The following is a 17393-nucleotide window of genomic DNA, read 5'->3' on the forward strand; positions in this document are numbered from 1 at the left end:
ATTTTGAGTAATTCGGAGAACCAGCAAATACCACCTCTGGCTGGCCCCAGAGTGGGGTGGGAATGGAGATTTTACAGTATCCTTCCTCTGGAGTGGGGAGAGAATGGAGATTTTGCAGTATCCTTCCCACACCACGCCCACCAAGCCACACCCACAGAACTGGTAGCAAAAAAAATTGGATTTCACCACTGGCTAGATCTAATCTAACATTAGTCCCAGTGGATTTAGTACTAATGTTACCAAGTTGGGCAATGAAACATTGCAAGAAAACAACCAAACTCAGAGACACCAAGGACCCCATAAAACCACTTTTTTAAAACTCCTGCAGAATCAGATTCCAGACTACATCAGCCTATAAGCAACTATCAGCAACTTCCATCTTATCTGTTTTGATGGAGTAATTTTATTCTTGGAACATATTCTTGGGACATTATAATTTGGGAAAACTAATACACAGAGTTTGTGTGACTATGGGGCCAGCAAAGAAGCAACTGGAAAGTTCTGATCCTAATTATTTCACTGTTAAGGAAACAAGGTACTGTGGCTATGTGGGTTTCAATTAGTGTCATGTTTTGGCCAGGATTTTAGCCTATGTATCTGTTGGCAGACATACCTAGATAGCACAAAAATGTTCTGAGAAGTTCAGGAATTCTTGTTAAATATTATAGACTGGTTAATCTATTAAACCAGTCTTGTATATATCCTTGTTCTCCCACAGGCAGGTCAGTTATCAACAGCGATCACAGCTGATTAATTGAAATAGAAAAGCAGTGACACTTTTAGCTTCTGAAGATATTGTAATTAACAGTGAAATGTCCAAACAATTACAATCCTTTGTCATATCAAAGCTACCATGTGGCAAATGAAAATCAAAGCTGCTTACTGTGTTAACAGGACATACAGAGCCACAACCCAACAACCAAATGTTAGCCTAGCATGTTGTAAAATTCAAGATTACACAAGGCTTGGGTTTTTTGGGTGGGGGGGCTTTAACATGTTAGCCACCTAGAGTCATTTGGTGAGTGGGCAGCCATATAAATAGAATCTGTAGTAATTAAATTTACAATGCATTGAGCTGTGCAAACCCAGAAATGGACTCTCCTAAGTCTAATAGTCCATGATTAAATTTTCCTAATGCAACATTTAAGAAGATCCAATGCAATATTTACCAAGATGTGTTGAACTGATTTTTTTTTTCATGTCCAGCCAACATCATTGGGAATAATAGTCAGGCTGAGTTTACACATGATAAGTAGGCTATGAAATGGTTTAATTTGGTATGTTGTTAGAACCTAACCAGTTATGGTTTATTAAACAAACTATGATTAAATAATTAATGGCTGAAGATGGTGTGCAAAACATGCTTGTATGTGCTTAGTTAATTCTTTTTGATTATATATATCTCATTATTAGACATTTATAGATGCAGGTAGTTCACAACTTACAATTGTTCATTTAGTGACTGTTGAAAGTTACAATGGCACTGAAAAAAGTGACTTATGACTGTTTTTCACACTGTTGCTGCATCCCCATGGTCACGTAATCAAAATTCAGACCCTTGGCAACTGGCTCATATTTATGACGGTTCCAGGGTCCCAGGGTCATGTGATCCCCATTTGCAACATTCTGACAAACAAAGTCAATCAAGAAGCCAGATTCACTTAGCAACCATGTTACTAACTTAATAATTGCAGTGATTCATTTAACAACTGTGGCAAGAAAGGTTGTAACATGAGGCAAAACTCTCTTAACAACTGTCTCATTTAGCAACAAAAGTTTGGGGCTCGATTGTGGTCGTAAGTTGAGGAATATCAGCACTGGGTTTAGAGCTGAGCACAGCTAAGCTCCCTTAGACTCCAGAAAATTAAATCTTGTCTGCATCAGCTAAACTGTATTTCTCTTAATAGGCTAGCCATAGGGATTCTACTATATTTAGTACTTTTGCCTCCTGAATTGATAAATATACCTCATTATATAGCAAAGTGGCAACATGTGGAAGCATACATAATTCATTTCGAATTACTGCTAGAGATGGCCAAATGCTGTTTCTTACATTGAGAAGTTTGTCATAAAAAAGGAGTTCTTGGTCACAAAACTTCTGATTTTGTGTCTTGAGATTTTCAAACTCCTTAAAAATAGCAGCTCACAAGTAATATGGAATTATTGATTCGGAAAGGTTGAAGGCTGTCAAGAAAAATGTAAACTAAATGATGTGGAGAAGTACTGTTAACATAAATACAAATAAACTGTGTAGACACTTTACCCTGAGGATTTTGAACCTTTTATTGTGACTCTTCTGTAACAACCAGCATTCATACAGCAATAATACCATCTAGTGGCAGTTATGAGCTATACTAATTTTTGTGTATCTCCATACTTTTGAGTTGGTAAATTCTCCAACTCATTTTGAAGTTACTAGGAACACAATTGATTTTGCAAACATTACAATGGTTAATTAATAAGACACTCGTAATCTGTTTCACATATAAATTTCACATGTAAGCACAACCAGTTTGTCAATTTTTCACCTCATCCCAATCTAAATCCTACATCACATTAACTCTTCCATTGTTTTTGATTGAAGTGGACTGTGATCGGAAAAGATTATATGCTTTTAATAAAATATGTGGATCTGAGACATGATTCCAGATTGGTTTTTTTTTCCAAATATATCAAGATAATCCCTTAGGAAATGTGTTAATTTTAAAATTAACTCTCAATTCAAAAGGCTAGGACAGCAATATCCATTTTTCTAAAAGCTTTGGATCCAAATAGAGCAATCAAACAATAAGCTGTTCCTACATGATTCCCTTTGCTTACTAAGCTTGTATTGCTTTTTATCTCTTCTACAAGTCTTTAAACTGTGATAGATGGAGCAATGATGTTGTAAAAGCTCATATGAGTTGTCTTTAAAAAGATGTGGAACAGCTCAACGTTTCTGCACCCAAATCCTGAGATGTTTCCCCATCTAACTAACTCACCAAACTCTTCCCTTCTCTATTTTTTGAACATTAAGGAATATCTGATAAGACTTTTCAGACTGAAGTAATTGTTATTTACCTACCGTCACCAAATAAGTTTTATTTTTGTCAGATCTTGCTGACAAATGACTTATATATCTATGCTGTTTTATTTTTATTGATTAGATTTTTTTATCCCACCTTTATTACTTTATAAGTATTTCAAAATGGCAAACGTATCCAACACATTTTCCTTCTCCTATTTTCCCCACAACAACAACTCTCTGAGGTGAGTTGGACTGAGAGAGAATGACTGGTCCAAAGTCACCTGGTCAGCTTTCATGCTCATTGTATCTTAATATGATAGGGAGAGGCTTATCTGAGACATTTTCTTAAAGTTACTTTTTTGGCCCAGGCTTATGTCCCTCTTATCTGATCATTGCCTCTTCTTTCTGTCCTTCCAGAACATTCTCTGTGCTCTCTACCTCATATCCCCTGCGCAAGAATGAGAAAGGCCTTAATTATATTTCTTGTTCCAATCTTCCCCTTAAACCTTCAGCAATCCAGATCAGTTTCAAAGTGTGCAAAATGGGAGGGATGTGTGTGATTCACTGATTGGCCTGTGATGATGCAGTCAGGGGCTCAGGAAATGATAGAACAGCCAGGTGCCATTGACTACTTCCAGGTGCTAGCACATCTCCTGCAGCCATTTTTTCCCTAGATGTACCCAACATCAATCTGCAATCTACCAAACAGCTATTTGGCAGACAGAACTATACAGTAAAGCAGAACCAATTTTTTTTTCATAATCTAAGAAGACACAACTGTTTATTCAACAGAAGACTCAACAAAGATGATTAGGGGATTGAAGGCCAAAACATATGAAGAACGGTTGCGGAATCTGGATATGTCTAGTTTAATGAAAAGAAAGGGCAACATGATAACAGTGTTCCAATATCTAAGGGACTGCTACATAGAAGTGGGGGGTTCAACCGATTCTCCAAAGCACTTGAAGGCTGGACAAGAAGCCGTGGATGGAAATTAATCAAAAAGAGAACCAACAAGAGAAATTTCCCAACAGTTAGACTAACAATTAATCAGTGGAACAACTTGCCTTCAGAAGTTGTGGGTGCTTCAATACTGAAGATTTTTAAGAAAAGATTGGACAACCATTTGTCTGAAATGGTCTAGGGTTAGGGTTAGAGGTTGGAGGTAGGTTGGACTAGAAGACTTCCAAGATCCCTTCCAACTTTGTTATTCTGTTTGGTAGATTGTAAGGTGCTGCCACCTTTTGACCACTCTTTCAAGATATCTCCCCCCAGGACTTTGTCAACAGTCCTGGGGGGAGATATAACAATCCTGGGGGGAGATATCAGGGATATCTCCCCCCAGGACTTTGTCAACTTCCGGACCTCCGAACCTTCCGCCACGAGCTTAAAACACATCTATTCATTTGCGCAGGACTGAACTAGATTTTAAATTTATATTGGTTTTAATGGGTTTTATTATGTATATTGTTATTTTTAATTAGTTGGCTATGTGGAATAAGTTTTTTAATTGATATTTTATTTTGTATTTATATGTACCTTTTTATTTGCCTGTGAACCGCCCTGAGTCCCTAGGGAGATAGGGCGGTATACAAATACGAAAAATAAATAAATAAATAAATAAATAAATAAATAAATCTCATTACCACATGGAAGGTTTTGAAAGCCCTATCCTTACCATGTCACAATAAAGTGAGAAGGCTGTCCGTCAGTTGTCTTTCAGAGCACCATTGCAGATTTTCAAGCAACCCAGTTCTCCCACTGCACCTTTCCCACCTTCTGTGTTTCCCCAAATAATAATAATAATAATAATAATAATAATAATAATAATAATAATAATAATAATAATAATAATAATAATAATAATAATAATAATAATTATTATTATTATTATTATTATTATTATTTAATTTGTATACCGCCCTTCTCCCGAAGGACTCAGGGCGGTTAACAGCCACAATAAAATACAAAAACAACACATACAACGCTAAAAACAAACATTAAAAAACTTATTCAATTGGCCCCATTTAAAATACAATATCAACCCTGTAAAGCTAATAAAATTTAAAATCCATAAAATCAATTAAAAATTTTAAAAAATTCAAGCCAGTCCAGCAAGACAAAATAAATAAGTTCTAAGTTAGCAGCGACCAGGTCTTATATTAATTTTTGCTCCAAAAGACACATTAGGGCTTATTTTCTGGTTAGGTCTTATTTTGAGGGAAATATGGTACTAAATGCACCCATCTGGCTGACTATCTTAACTGGGGCTTATTTTGGGGGTAGGGCTTATATTATGAGCATCCTGAAAAATCTTATTTTGGGAGAAACAGGGTAGAATAAGCTTGTTGTTTAATAGCACCCAGAAGCTAAACATATTCATTCACACATGACATACCAAGAAAATCCAGACAAAAATCCTTTTCATTCAAAACAGATGCCAGTTGCCCACTGAAGAAGCGCAAAGTATATGAGATGTAATGTTCAGTGGCTCTAATAGCCTGCTGTTGAAATCTTCTAATGGGGAATCCCATGGAAATATAGCAAGGAACTCTGGGATCTCTTAAAAGTGGGGTATAGAAGGCTTGGCTAAGAGTCAGAAAATTTTAGGATTTCAATGGCTGGGGAGGAAATGATTATGGCTATTAAGGAAATCAAGATGAATCAAGGGCAATTATGCAATAGGCATAGCAACCTAAGCTGATTCTCTCTGCTTCCAGCTGTTCTGAACCTAGCTTTAAACATTCCAGTTCAGATTACAGTCAATTTGTAACAGGGCTGGGTTAGTGCTTCAGTCTGGACCCTAGTTGGTCATTTTCTATTCCTTGTCCTTCTCATCCCTGCAATTAAGGCAAGGCAAAGCTTGCTGACTGGGCCCTATTCGGGTCTCTCGCGATTCCTTTCTGAATGCACTAGTTCCCATCCTTTTCCCTTGTTTCCCAAATGATTGGGATACATTCATACAGGTAGTTCTCGACTTACAGACATTGTTTAGTGGCCATTTGAAGTTACAATGACACTGAAAAAAGTGATATGACTGGTTTGCACAACTGTTCCAGGATCTCCAGTCATGTGACCAAAATTTGGGCGCTTGGCACCTGGCATGTATTTATTAATCATAGTGGCACTGTTCTGGGATCATGTGATCACAATCTGTAATTTTCCCAGCCAACTTCTGACAAGCAAAGTCAATGGTGGAAGCCAGATTCACTTAAAAACTGCATGATTCACTTAACATTTGCAGTGATTCACTTAACAACTGTGGAACAAAAGTCATAAAATGGGGGCAAAACTCACTTAACAACTGCCTTACTTAGCAATGGAAATTTTGGGCTCAATTGTGGTTGTACGTCGAGGACTACCTCTATTATCTGTACATTCTCCCCTTCAACATTCAACGTAGGCTCTTTCTTTTTCCCCTTATTGTGCTATTGTTGCTCTGACGCTACAATGATCAAAGCAGAAGGAACAGGATGTTCCTTCATTTCTGTGTTTCAATGAAACTCTGCAGTAAGAAAAACCTAATAGCTCAGCTTCACAGAGGCAAAGTGCCATTCACTGCTACTTCATAGTTTCATTCCAACATGTTGTTTCTTAAATGTGGGGTGTGAGGGAAGAGAATAGCTTTGCAATATTGTGGGCAAGGGGGTGTGAAAGCAAGATAAGTATGTTTCACTTGGCTTAGGCCAGAGAGGTTCAAACCCCGGCCTAAGCTACGCTATGCTGGCTGGGGAATTCTGGGAGTTGAAGTCCCTAAGAGTCAAAGTGGCCAAGATTTGACACCCCTGCTCTGTGGTGTAAAGAAACCTACAGCTCAAACGTCTATGGAGATTCTCAGCCATCCAGGTTATGGTTGTCCCAAAGGTGCTTTTTCAAGAGGTAACTGGATTTCCTGGTTTTTCTTTGAAGTACAGCTCCAACCTTTCTTTCCCTCTTCTAGATTTAGTGGGAAAGGCTGGCTACGGATTACAGTTTGAAGCGCACCAAGCCACTGACAATCAAAACACAATATGATTTGGCAGTCTGTGAATTCGAACGCTTCTAGGATGTACAGTCTTAAGGGATTATCTTCACCAAGTAATTGCCTCATTCCAAGGATGGGACAGCAATAATTTCTGCAGAGCAAAAACAGATGAACTCAGCTTTTACTCACATCCGTTCTGTCACAGATTTGATCCCCAGCACTTTTCCCCGCTGTGGTTTGAAAGTCAGCTTTTTGTCTTAAGATCTTTCAAAGGATCTTGTCGGTTTCAACAAGAGGGCTTCACTTCTTTGCAACCTGCTCCAGGAGTTCATTCCAGGTAGTCCTCGACTTATGACCACACCTGAGCCCAACATTTCTGTTGTTAAGCGACATAGTTGTTAAGTGAATTTTGCCCATTTCACGACCTTTCTTGTCACAGTTGTTAAGTGAATCACTGCAGTTGTTCAATTAGCAACATGGTTGTTAAGTGAATCTGGCTTTCCCATTGATTTTGCTTGTCACGACACAAAAAGTGACCACATGACCCCCGAGACACTGCAACCATCATAAATATGAGTCAGTTGCCTTAATTTTGAACTTCACAGAGGGTGTAATACTTGCAGAACCCAGAAAGAATTTCTAAGATTTCTCTTTGATAACCAGTATCAAAACAGCAGAATGACTAAAATATATGTTTTGTAAATCAAGTTGCTGATTCAATGCCCTGCCTATATTTTCCTTCTCACATACCAGTGGTGGGTTGCTCTCAGTTCAGTCCGGTTCTTGAAAACCAGTAGTAAAACTGGCGGGAGGCTCTGCCCACCCACCCGGATGTCGTCATAGACGATCTGTGCATGCACAGAAGTGTGGAGCAGGCGGGCGCGAGCGAAGCAAGCACATACATGTGATCCCATTGTGAACCGGTAGTAAAGGTAAGTAGAACCCACCCCTGTCACATACGGACAATGAAGAGAACTCTGGTACAGGTAGTCCTTGAAATACAACTACAACCGAGCCCAGAATTTCCATTATTAAGCAAGACATTTGTTAAGTGAAGTTTGCCCCATTTTATGACCTTTCTTCCTATACTTCTTAGGTGAATCACTGCAGTTGTTAAGTGGGTAACCTGGTTGTTAAGTGAATCTGCCTTCCCCATTGACTTTGCTTATTAGAAGGTCACAAAAGGTGATCACATAACCTTGGGACATTGAGACTGTCATATAAATACATGCCAGTTGGCAAGCCTCTGAATTTTGATCACGTCATCCTAGGGATGCTGCAAAGGTCGTAAGTTTAAAAAAACAGTCATAAATCACTTTTTCAGTACCATTGTCAACTTCGGTCACTAAACTAATATTTGTAAGTTGAGAACTACCTGTAGTATCTTTTCAGAGTAACACATTTTATGAAAAACTACAAGCTTGATGAACTATAAATAAAGTTTATTAGTTCAGCCGGGCCCTGCCAGATATTTCCTGCTTTTTTTTTTTCTTTAACTACCATAGTTTTCCTCCTACAAAATATTTTAAATTACTGTTTCTTTTATCTAGCAATCTTTCCGTAGCTAATTGAAGATAAAAAAATTTTGAGAAACATAAATGCAACAAAAACTAGGTAGTTGAAAAATAATAATTTAGAAAAAATGTTTTTCCAGTTTATAAACCAGTCACCTCATAGCTACAGGGTAAAACTGTTACTCATTGTGCTATTTTAGCATTCACACTAAAGAAAAGATTTAGAAATTATTAGAGTACAAAAGGGTTGACAATAAAATGTTTATTTTAAATGCAGATGTAGTATATCATTGCATATATTTATTTATTTATTTATTTTATTTTATTTATTTGTCACAACAATATATATAGGCATCACACAAAAAGATTATACAGTATATAAACATAACTGCAGAAAAAATAATTGCTACCAACTTGCCTTCCATTGAGGACCTGTATACTGCACGAATCAAGAAGAGGGCCGTGAAAATATTTGCAGATCCCTCGCATCCTGGACATAAACTGTTTCAACTCCTACCCTCAAAACGACGCTATAGAGCACTGCACACCAGAACAACTAGACACAAGAACAGTTTTTTCCCGAAGGCCATCACTCTGCTAAACAAATAATTCCCTCAACACTGTCAGACTATTTACTGAATCTGCACTACTATTAATCGTTTCATAGTTCCCATCACCAATCTCTTTCCACTTATGACTGTATGACTATAACTTGTTGCTGGCAATCCTTATGATTTATATTGATATATTGATCATCAATTGTGTTGTAAATGTTGTACCTTGATGAACGTATCTTTTCTTTTATGTACACTGAGAGCATATGCACCAAGACAAATTCCTTGTGTGTCCAATCACACTTGGCCAATAAAATTCTATTCTATTCTATTCTATATATGAGGAAATATAAGGAAGTATAAGCATATATATATAAGAAGAAAAAGAAAAACAATAGGACAGGAACAGTAGGCATGTTTGTGCTCTTATGCACGCCCCTTATGGTCCTCATATATGTATATATATATGTGTCTTTCTGTCCTTTAATATACTTATACACACACACACACACACATAATATATAATACATATAACACATGCACACACACACACACACACACACACACACACACGTTTTGTTTAATATAGATGTATTTTATACCTATGTAAAGTATATTTCCAGGAAGATTCTCCCACTGGAACGGGAAGCAATTAGTATTTCTTTTCCTGGTTTAAGGACACAACAACAGAAGAATTGTCCAGCAGGAGAACATGGCAGCCTGCTGTGTAGATTTAATACTTTGCCAGATGTTGCCAAAATGTCCCAGACCAGAGAAATTTCCTGCAAACAGCTTAGAATCAAGCTCTCACGGAAGCAGCCAAGTGTGAATAGGCTTTAAAACGGAGAACCTTCCCCAGACTGTTCCCTCTGAGTGATAACAGCACTTTTCCTTTTTCTGTGAACTTTTGTCTCTGCCAGGAAATGTCTTCCTTCTGATTCATTGAGGTCAACCTTGTTTTTGTTTTTTGTATTTTTTCTTCTTCTTATTGTTATTATTATCATTATGTTTGCCTCTGAGCTGTAGACATTTTGTGGGCAGGGCTGTATTAATTATTTAGCAGTCATGTTGACTGTAAAGAGTTATGGCACGCACTGATGTTCTGAATGTGATTGCTCACTACGGAGAGATTATTTCATCCCATTACAGAGACTTAGTCATGCTTGGAATAGTGATGTTAATTAGGTTATCCACAATTCCATTTGTATTGCTAAGCATCAGGAATCTGTTGGCAATCTTTTAAGCATTTCAAGTTTGCAAGTTGCCTTATTTGCAGCTGGCCATGCCGTGCTACCCAAATCACTGACTGGGATTGGACTCTTGCATTAAAATGTGCTTCAATCAATCCCATAGGGCAGGCAAACTTGGCTCTTTTAAGACTTGTGGACTTCAACTGAAAAATGAAAAATGAGAAATTACCTTTGCAAGATGAAATCATTAGGAAGATGATGGAATGTGCAGAGATGAATAAATTGACATTTGAAATTAGAGATCAAGAAGACAAGCAATATTATGAAATATGGAAATTTTTTTACCATTGGTTAGAAGGAAAGATATGTTAGAAAAGACAATATAAGATACGTATTGCACAAGAAGATATGTAAACACCCCTTCAGCACATTGTAATTGTTTGATGAGAATGTGTTTTTTCTTTGTTGTTGTTATGGAAAAATAATTAAAAAAAAAAAAGACTTGTGGACTTCAACTCCCAGAGTTGAAGTCCACAAGTCTTAAAAGAGCCAAGTTTGCAGACCCCTGCCATAGGGCAACAGATAAGTTTTAAATACCAAGGTAATTTGAAAACTGAAGTTGACAAAAAAAAAGCTATAGAATCCAGCTGATTATGCTAAAATGTATGACTTATAGCTCAGAGGTGGATTTCAGCAGGTGCTGACCAGTTCTGGAGAACCGGTAGTGGAAATTTTGAGTAGTTCGAAGAACTGGTAGTAAAAATTCTGACCGCCCCCGTCCCCATCTATTCTCTGCTTCCCAAGTCCCAGCTGATTAGGAGGAAATGGGGATTTTGTGGTAACCTTCCCCTGGATTGGGGAGGGAATGGAGATTTTGCAGTATCTTTCCTCTGCCATGCCCACCAAGCCACGCCCACCAAGCCATGCCACGCCCACCAAACCACATCCACAGAACCAATAGTAAAAAAATTTGAAGCCCACTACTGTTATAGCTGTATTTCTCACCCTTGGCAACTTTCAGATGCCTGGACTTCAACTCCCAGAATTCCCCAGTCAGCCTGCAAGCTGGAGAATTCTGGGAGTTGAGGTCCACGAATCTTAAAGTTTTTCAAAGTTGAGAAACACTGATTTATGGAAATGCTTTCCTTTTTTATCCTGACACCACTGAAACCAAAGACATAAAGACACTGGAAACTTGTGCCAAATACTGTGTCGATGTGGGATTTATTTCTGTAATGTATTACTGTAAGTTTTGGCGGGAGTTTTAGGCGGGAAATATCTCGTCTCTGATTGGATGCAGCCTCAGGCTGAAGTGTATATAAGGAGAGGTTTTTCTCCAGAGTTTTGCTGGGTCACACTATATTAAAGAGCTGTTGTCACTAACCTGGTCTCCTGCCTCGTCAATACCCAAACATAACATTGGCGACGAAGGTGGGATTTTGAGGCAGAGCACCAGAACAGAGCTGAACTCACTACGAGACTCAAACCCAGCAAGGTGACGGCGAATGCAGCGATGACCGGCTACACGCCACCCACTCCGTTTGACCCTGCCCAGGAGACATGGGGAATATATATGACCCGTTTCGAAAGTTTCCTGGAGGCAAACGAGCTACAGGGAGTCTCCGACAACCGCAAACGGGCTTACTTCATAAGCCACTGTGGGTCCGCAGTCATCGCCGTCGCAGAAGCCCTAGCGGAGCCAACACCGCTACACTCCGTATCGTGGCAGACCCTTCAGACCCTCCTGAAGAATCACTACGCACCAGCCCCGTCCAAATACGTTCGACGGTACGAGTTTGGGGAGCGAGGCAACAAGAAGGCGAGTCTATCAGCGACTACATGGCAGCCCTGAGACAAGCCTCCAAGCATTGCGAGTACCGCGATCTGGACGAAGAGCTGCTGGAACAACTTATACGGGGGGTCAGAGACATCCGTTTGAGGAGACGGTTGCTAGCCAAGAGCAACCTGACATTGGCAAACGCCCTGGACGAAGCCAGAGCCCATGAGATGTCCAACCATGCAGCAGACACCTTACAAAAGCGACTCACGCCGATGGCGGGCGCAAAGCCGAGCACAGTCCACCACGAAGAAACCTATCGTGAGTCAACCAGCGAAGAGGAGGAAGAAGTCCACTACACCGAAAATGGACAAGGGAAGACCCGGAGGAATGCGGAAGTTGCGGGGGGCGACATCAGCGCCAAAGATGTAAGTTCAGGGACGCCATTTGCCGGCGGTGTGAAAGGAAGGGGCACCTGGCTCAAGTCTGCCGAGCACCCCAACCTTCCCGCCGAAAATTCAAATCGTCCAATCAGAGCGGCTCTGAGTCAGAGATGCAAACCCCACATTCCCCGAAATTTCAAACCAGCCAATCAGAGCGCGAGATCGGCGAGGCGACCGATTGGCCAGGAAAGAAAGAGCGAAGTCAAACCGAATGACTGTTACCATAGACCACGCAGCTACCCGCATCAAGAAAAGATCTTCACAAACCCGACGATTGAAGGCGTACCGTGCCGACTGGAAGTAGACACAGGATCAGCTATCACAATCATGTCCTGGGACACTTTTGTGAAAGCCTTGCCACACATCGCAAAGCGCAAGCTACAGAAACAACGGCCCGGGTGCAGGATTACCAGGGCAACCGCATCCCTGTTCGAGGGACAACGACCGTCGAGGTCAAGTACGGGACATACGAAAAGACCCTGCCCATCACGTTAGTCGAGGAACCTTGCCAAGCTTGCTGGGGCTAGACTGGTTCCGGCGTTGGGAATGGGGTGACTGGCGCCCACCGGACCGGATGCAACCTGCAAAACACCCTAATGGAGGAATTCGCAGACGATTCGAGGACCGTTTAGGCAAGTACAAGGGACCCCTATCTCCTTCAATTTAGACCCCAAATAGCTCCCATTAGGTTAAAGGCAAGGAGGGTTCCTTTGCACTCAAACCTAAAATCGACAAAGAGTTAGATAAATTAGTCAGCCAGGGGATACTAGTGCCAGTTGACCATGCCAAATGGGAGACGCCAATCGTCACCCCTATAAAACCAGACGGGTCCATAAGAATTTGCGCTGATTACAAGGCTACCTTGAACAAAGCATTGCAAAAGAGCGCCTACCCAGTTCCAGTAGTGCAACACTTATTGCACTCACTAGGGCACGGACAAGTTTTCGCCAAATTAGACTTGGCACAAGCGTACCAACAGCTACCCGTAGATGCTAGCACAGCTGAAGCCCAGACCATTGTAACGCACAGGGTGCCTTTAAATGCACTCGGTTACAGTTTGGGGTGAGTGTGGCCCTGGGCTATTCCAAAATCTGATGGAACGACTCCTACAGGGGCTACCAGGAGTCGTGCCCTATTTCGATGATGTGTTGGTATCAGGGAAGATTTAAGAACTGGGGAAGCGATTAAGGAAAGTTTTGGCCATTTTAGGTCAGCCGGCCTGACAGTTAAAGCAAAAAATGCCAGGTGGGGGTCGAATCTGTTGAATTTTGGGATATAGAATAGACAAAAAAGGATTCACCCCACTGAGAGCAAAGTCAAAGCGATAAAGAGAGCCCCAGCACCCAAAAACAAGACAGAACTCAGGCTTTCCTGGGTCTGGTAAACTTTTATGCTGTATTTTTAAAAGACAAGGCAACCGTTGCTGAACCGCTGCATAAGTTGGAAAAACACTGTTTGGTCTTGGGGAAGTCAGAGAATAGGGCATTTGAGGCAGTAAAAGTTTGCTATCAAGCGATAGCCTGTTAGTCCAGTACAGTAGCAGGCTGCCGTTAGTATTGGTTTGTGATGCATCCCCTATGGAGTAGGAGCTGTACTTAGCCACAGACTCCCAAACGGCACTGAAGCCCCTATAGCGTTCTATTCACGAGCGATGTCCCCGGCTGAAAGAAATTACAGCCAACTAGATAGGGAGGCTCTACAATAGTGTCAGGGTGAAAAATTTCACGAATACGTTTTGGGCGAGACTTTGAAATTGTGACGGATCACAGACCGCTATTGGGGTTACTGGCTGGCGACCGCCCAACGCCAGTAGCACTCTCACCTAGACTGACCAGATGGACTATTTTCTGGCCGCCTACTCCTACAAACTGCAGCATCGGCCTGGAAAGGAGCTGGGGCATGCAGACGCACTGAGCAGATGCCCATTGCCAGGGGAAATCGAGGACCCCACCCCGGGCGCACCCGTTCTACTAATTGACTCTTTGGACTCTGGCCCAGTCACATCTCAGGAAGTGGCTCGGGCCTCATACCGGGACGTTGTATTAAGAACTGTGATTGGATGGGTTCAAGGGATGGCCCGCTACGCGGCAACGTTTTAAAGAGTTTGTAAAGAAAAAAGGGGAATTGTCTGTACAAGGGGGGTGCCTGCTCTGGGGGGATAGGGTAGTGGTTCCCGAAAAACTAAGGAAAAAAGTCCTGGAACTCCTGCATGAGGGTCACCCAGGAATTGTGAGGATGAAGGGTTTGGCTAGGAGCTATGTCTGGTGGCCCCTAATGGACAGGGAAATCAGTGACAGGGTTGGCGATGCCAAGTCTGTCAGGAATCCAGACCACTACCACCCACGGCCCCAGTGTTGGAGTGGGAGAAACCCCAAGGCCCTTGGTCCCGCATACATATTGACTTTGCCGGCCCATTCCACGGCCAAACATTTCTAATTGTGGTGGATGCATTCTCCAAATGGCTGGAGATCATCCTAATGAAATCCACAACCGCTGGAGCTGTCACTGCAGCACTAAAACACCTTTTCGCCACGCATGGGCTACCGGACACCCTCGTGTCCGATAACGCCCACAGTTCACCGCAGCATTATTTGAAGGGTACCTGGCTGAAGAGGGCATCCGACATGCCCTCTCAGCGCTGCTCCACCCTGCGCCGAACGGCCTTGCTGAACGATTTGTTCGGAGTGCGAAAGAGCGCTGTCACGGCAGCCCCGGGATTGGCAGTCACAAATCGACGATTCCTAACTGTCCAACACAGGACCCCTGTGTAGCCACTGGCCGCAGCCCAGCCGAGCTATTAATGGGGCGGAAGCTAAGATGCCCACTAGACCGGCTACACCAACTACGTACAGGACGGGTTCAAAACAAAACCAGATAGAATCCGAGAATTAAACATAGGAGACACAGTGTGGGCACATAATTACAGCGACGGCCCTAGCTGGAAGAGGGGAGAATCATAGACAAACGGGCCCCAAATCTATCTAGTGGAGCTAGACGATGGCAGAATCTGGAGGCGCCACATAGATCAATTAAGAAACAGATTGAGCGATAAGGCAGAATTAGGCGAGACCAGCCCTGACTATGATTTAATTAACCCCACAGCTGACTGGAGCCGAGAACAAACAGAAATCGTAAGCAAAGAACCAAACAGAGACTTATCTGAGTCAGGCGAGGTCCAGCGACACCCTCCGGTCCCTCTAGAGGACAGCAGGCCCGAGCCGGCGAATAATCCAGGGCCGCATGGCCGGGAGGAGGAGCTCAGAGGAACGAAAAGTCCCTCCGGCACGCTCGACTCAACTCCAGAAAGTCAACTGCGAGGTCCGGGAGAGTCAGGAGACGCCCACGTACCTGCAGGACTACGAGAGAAGTAATATGCAAATATTGGCAAAGTGCCTTCTGGGAGGGAAGGAGTGTAATGTATTACTGTAAGTTTTGGCGGGAGTTTTAGGGGGGAAATATCTCGTGCCTGATTGGATGCAGCCTCAGGCTGAAGTGTATATAAGGAGAGGTTTTTCCCCAGAGTTTTGCTGGGTCACACTATATTAAAGAGCTGTTGTCACTAACCTGGTCTCCTGCCTCGTCAATACCCAAACATAACAATTTCTGGTCTCCAGTGCTGCAGAGATATGATGGAGAAAGACAAAGGTTTTAATGGCATCACCTGCATTTCCATGTCTAAACATTAAGGGGAAATAGATGGAAGGCTAATTGTTTTCAGGGGCTCCCATGTGATTTGTGGTCTTAAAATTTAGTCTATCTCTATCACAATGATCTGTTTTGATGAGAGAATATCTCCTGAGGGAATAAATCCTTGTTTTCTTAGTAGTCACATTAGAATAAAGACAGCTATGTAGGTTTGGTTGTTGTTTTTTTTACTGAGTATACTCTTCAAACTTCCTTCATTTCCAGTGTTGTGAGATAATGAAAGTAGGAGTTTTCCTCCAAACTTGTGCCAAATACTGTGTCGATGTGGGATTTATTTCTGGTCTCCAGTGCTGCAGAGATATGATGGAGAAAGACAAAGGTTTTTCTGGCCGCCTACTCCTACAAACTACAACATCGGCCTGGAAAGGAGTTGGGGCATGCAGACGCACTGAGCAGATGCCCATTGCCAGGGAAAATCGAGGACCCCACCCCGGGCGCACCCGTTCTACTAATTGACTCTTTGGACTCTGGCCCAGCCACATCTCAGGAAGTGGCTCGGGCCTCATACCGACGTTGTATTAAGAACTGTGATTGGATGGGTTCAAGGGATGATCGCCCGGGCGCGTTTTAAAGAGTTTGTAAAGAAAAAGGGAATTGTCTGTACAAGGGGTGCCTGCTCTGGGGGATAGGGTGGTAGTTCATAGAAGCTGAGAAAAAAGTCCTGGAACTCCTGCATGAGGGTCACCCAGGAATTGTGAGGATGAAGGGTTAGCCAGGAGCTATGTCTGGTGGCCCCAAATGGACAGGGAAATCAGTGACAGGGTTGGCGATGCCAAGTCTGTCAGGAATCCAGACCACTACCTCCCACGGCCCCAGTGTTGGAGTGGGAGAAACCCCAAGGCCCTTGGTCCCGCATACATATTGACTTTGCCGGCCCATTCCACGGCCAAACATTTCTAATTGTGGTGATGCATTCTCCAAATGGCTGGAGATCATCTAATGAAATCCACAACCGCTGGAGCTGTCACTGCAGCACTAAAACACCTTTTCGCCACGCATGGGCTACCGGACACCATCGTGTCCGATAACGCCCACAGTTCACCGCAGCATTATTTGAAGGGTACCTGGCTGAAGAGGGCATCCGACATGCCTCTCAGCGCCGTTCCACCCTGCGCCGAACGGCCTTGCTGAACGATTTGTTCGGAGTGCGAAAGAGCGCTGTCACGGCAGCCCCGGGATTGGCAGTCACAAATCGACGATTCCTAACTGTCCAACATAGGACCCCTGTGTAGCCACTGG

Source organism: Ahaetulla prasina, chromosome 2 (genome assembly GCF_028640845.1).
Source record: "Ahaetulla prasina isolate Xishuangbanna chromosome 2, ASM2864084v1, whole genome shotgun sequence".
NCBI lineage: Eukaryota > Metazoa > Chordata > Lepidosauria > Squamata > Colubridae > Ahaetulla > Ahaetulla prasina.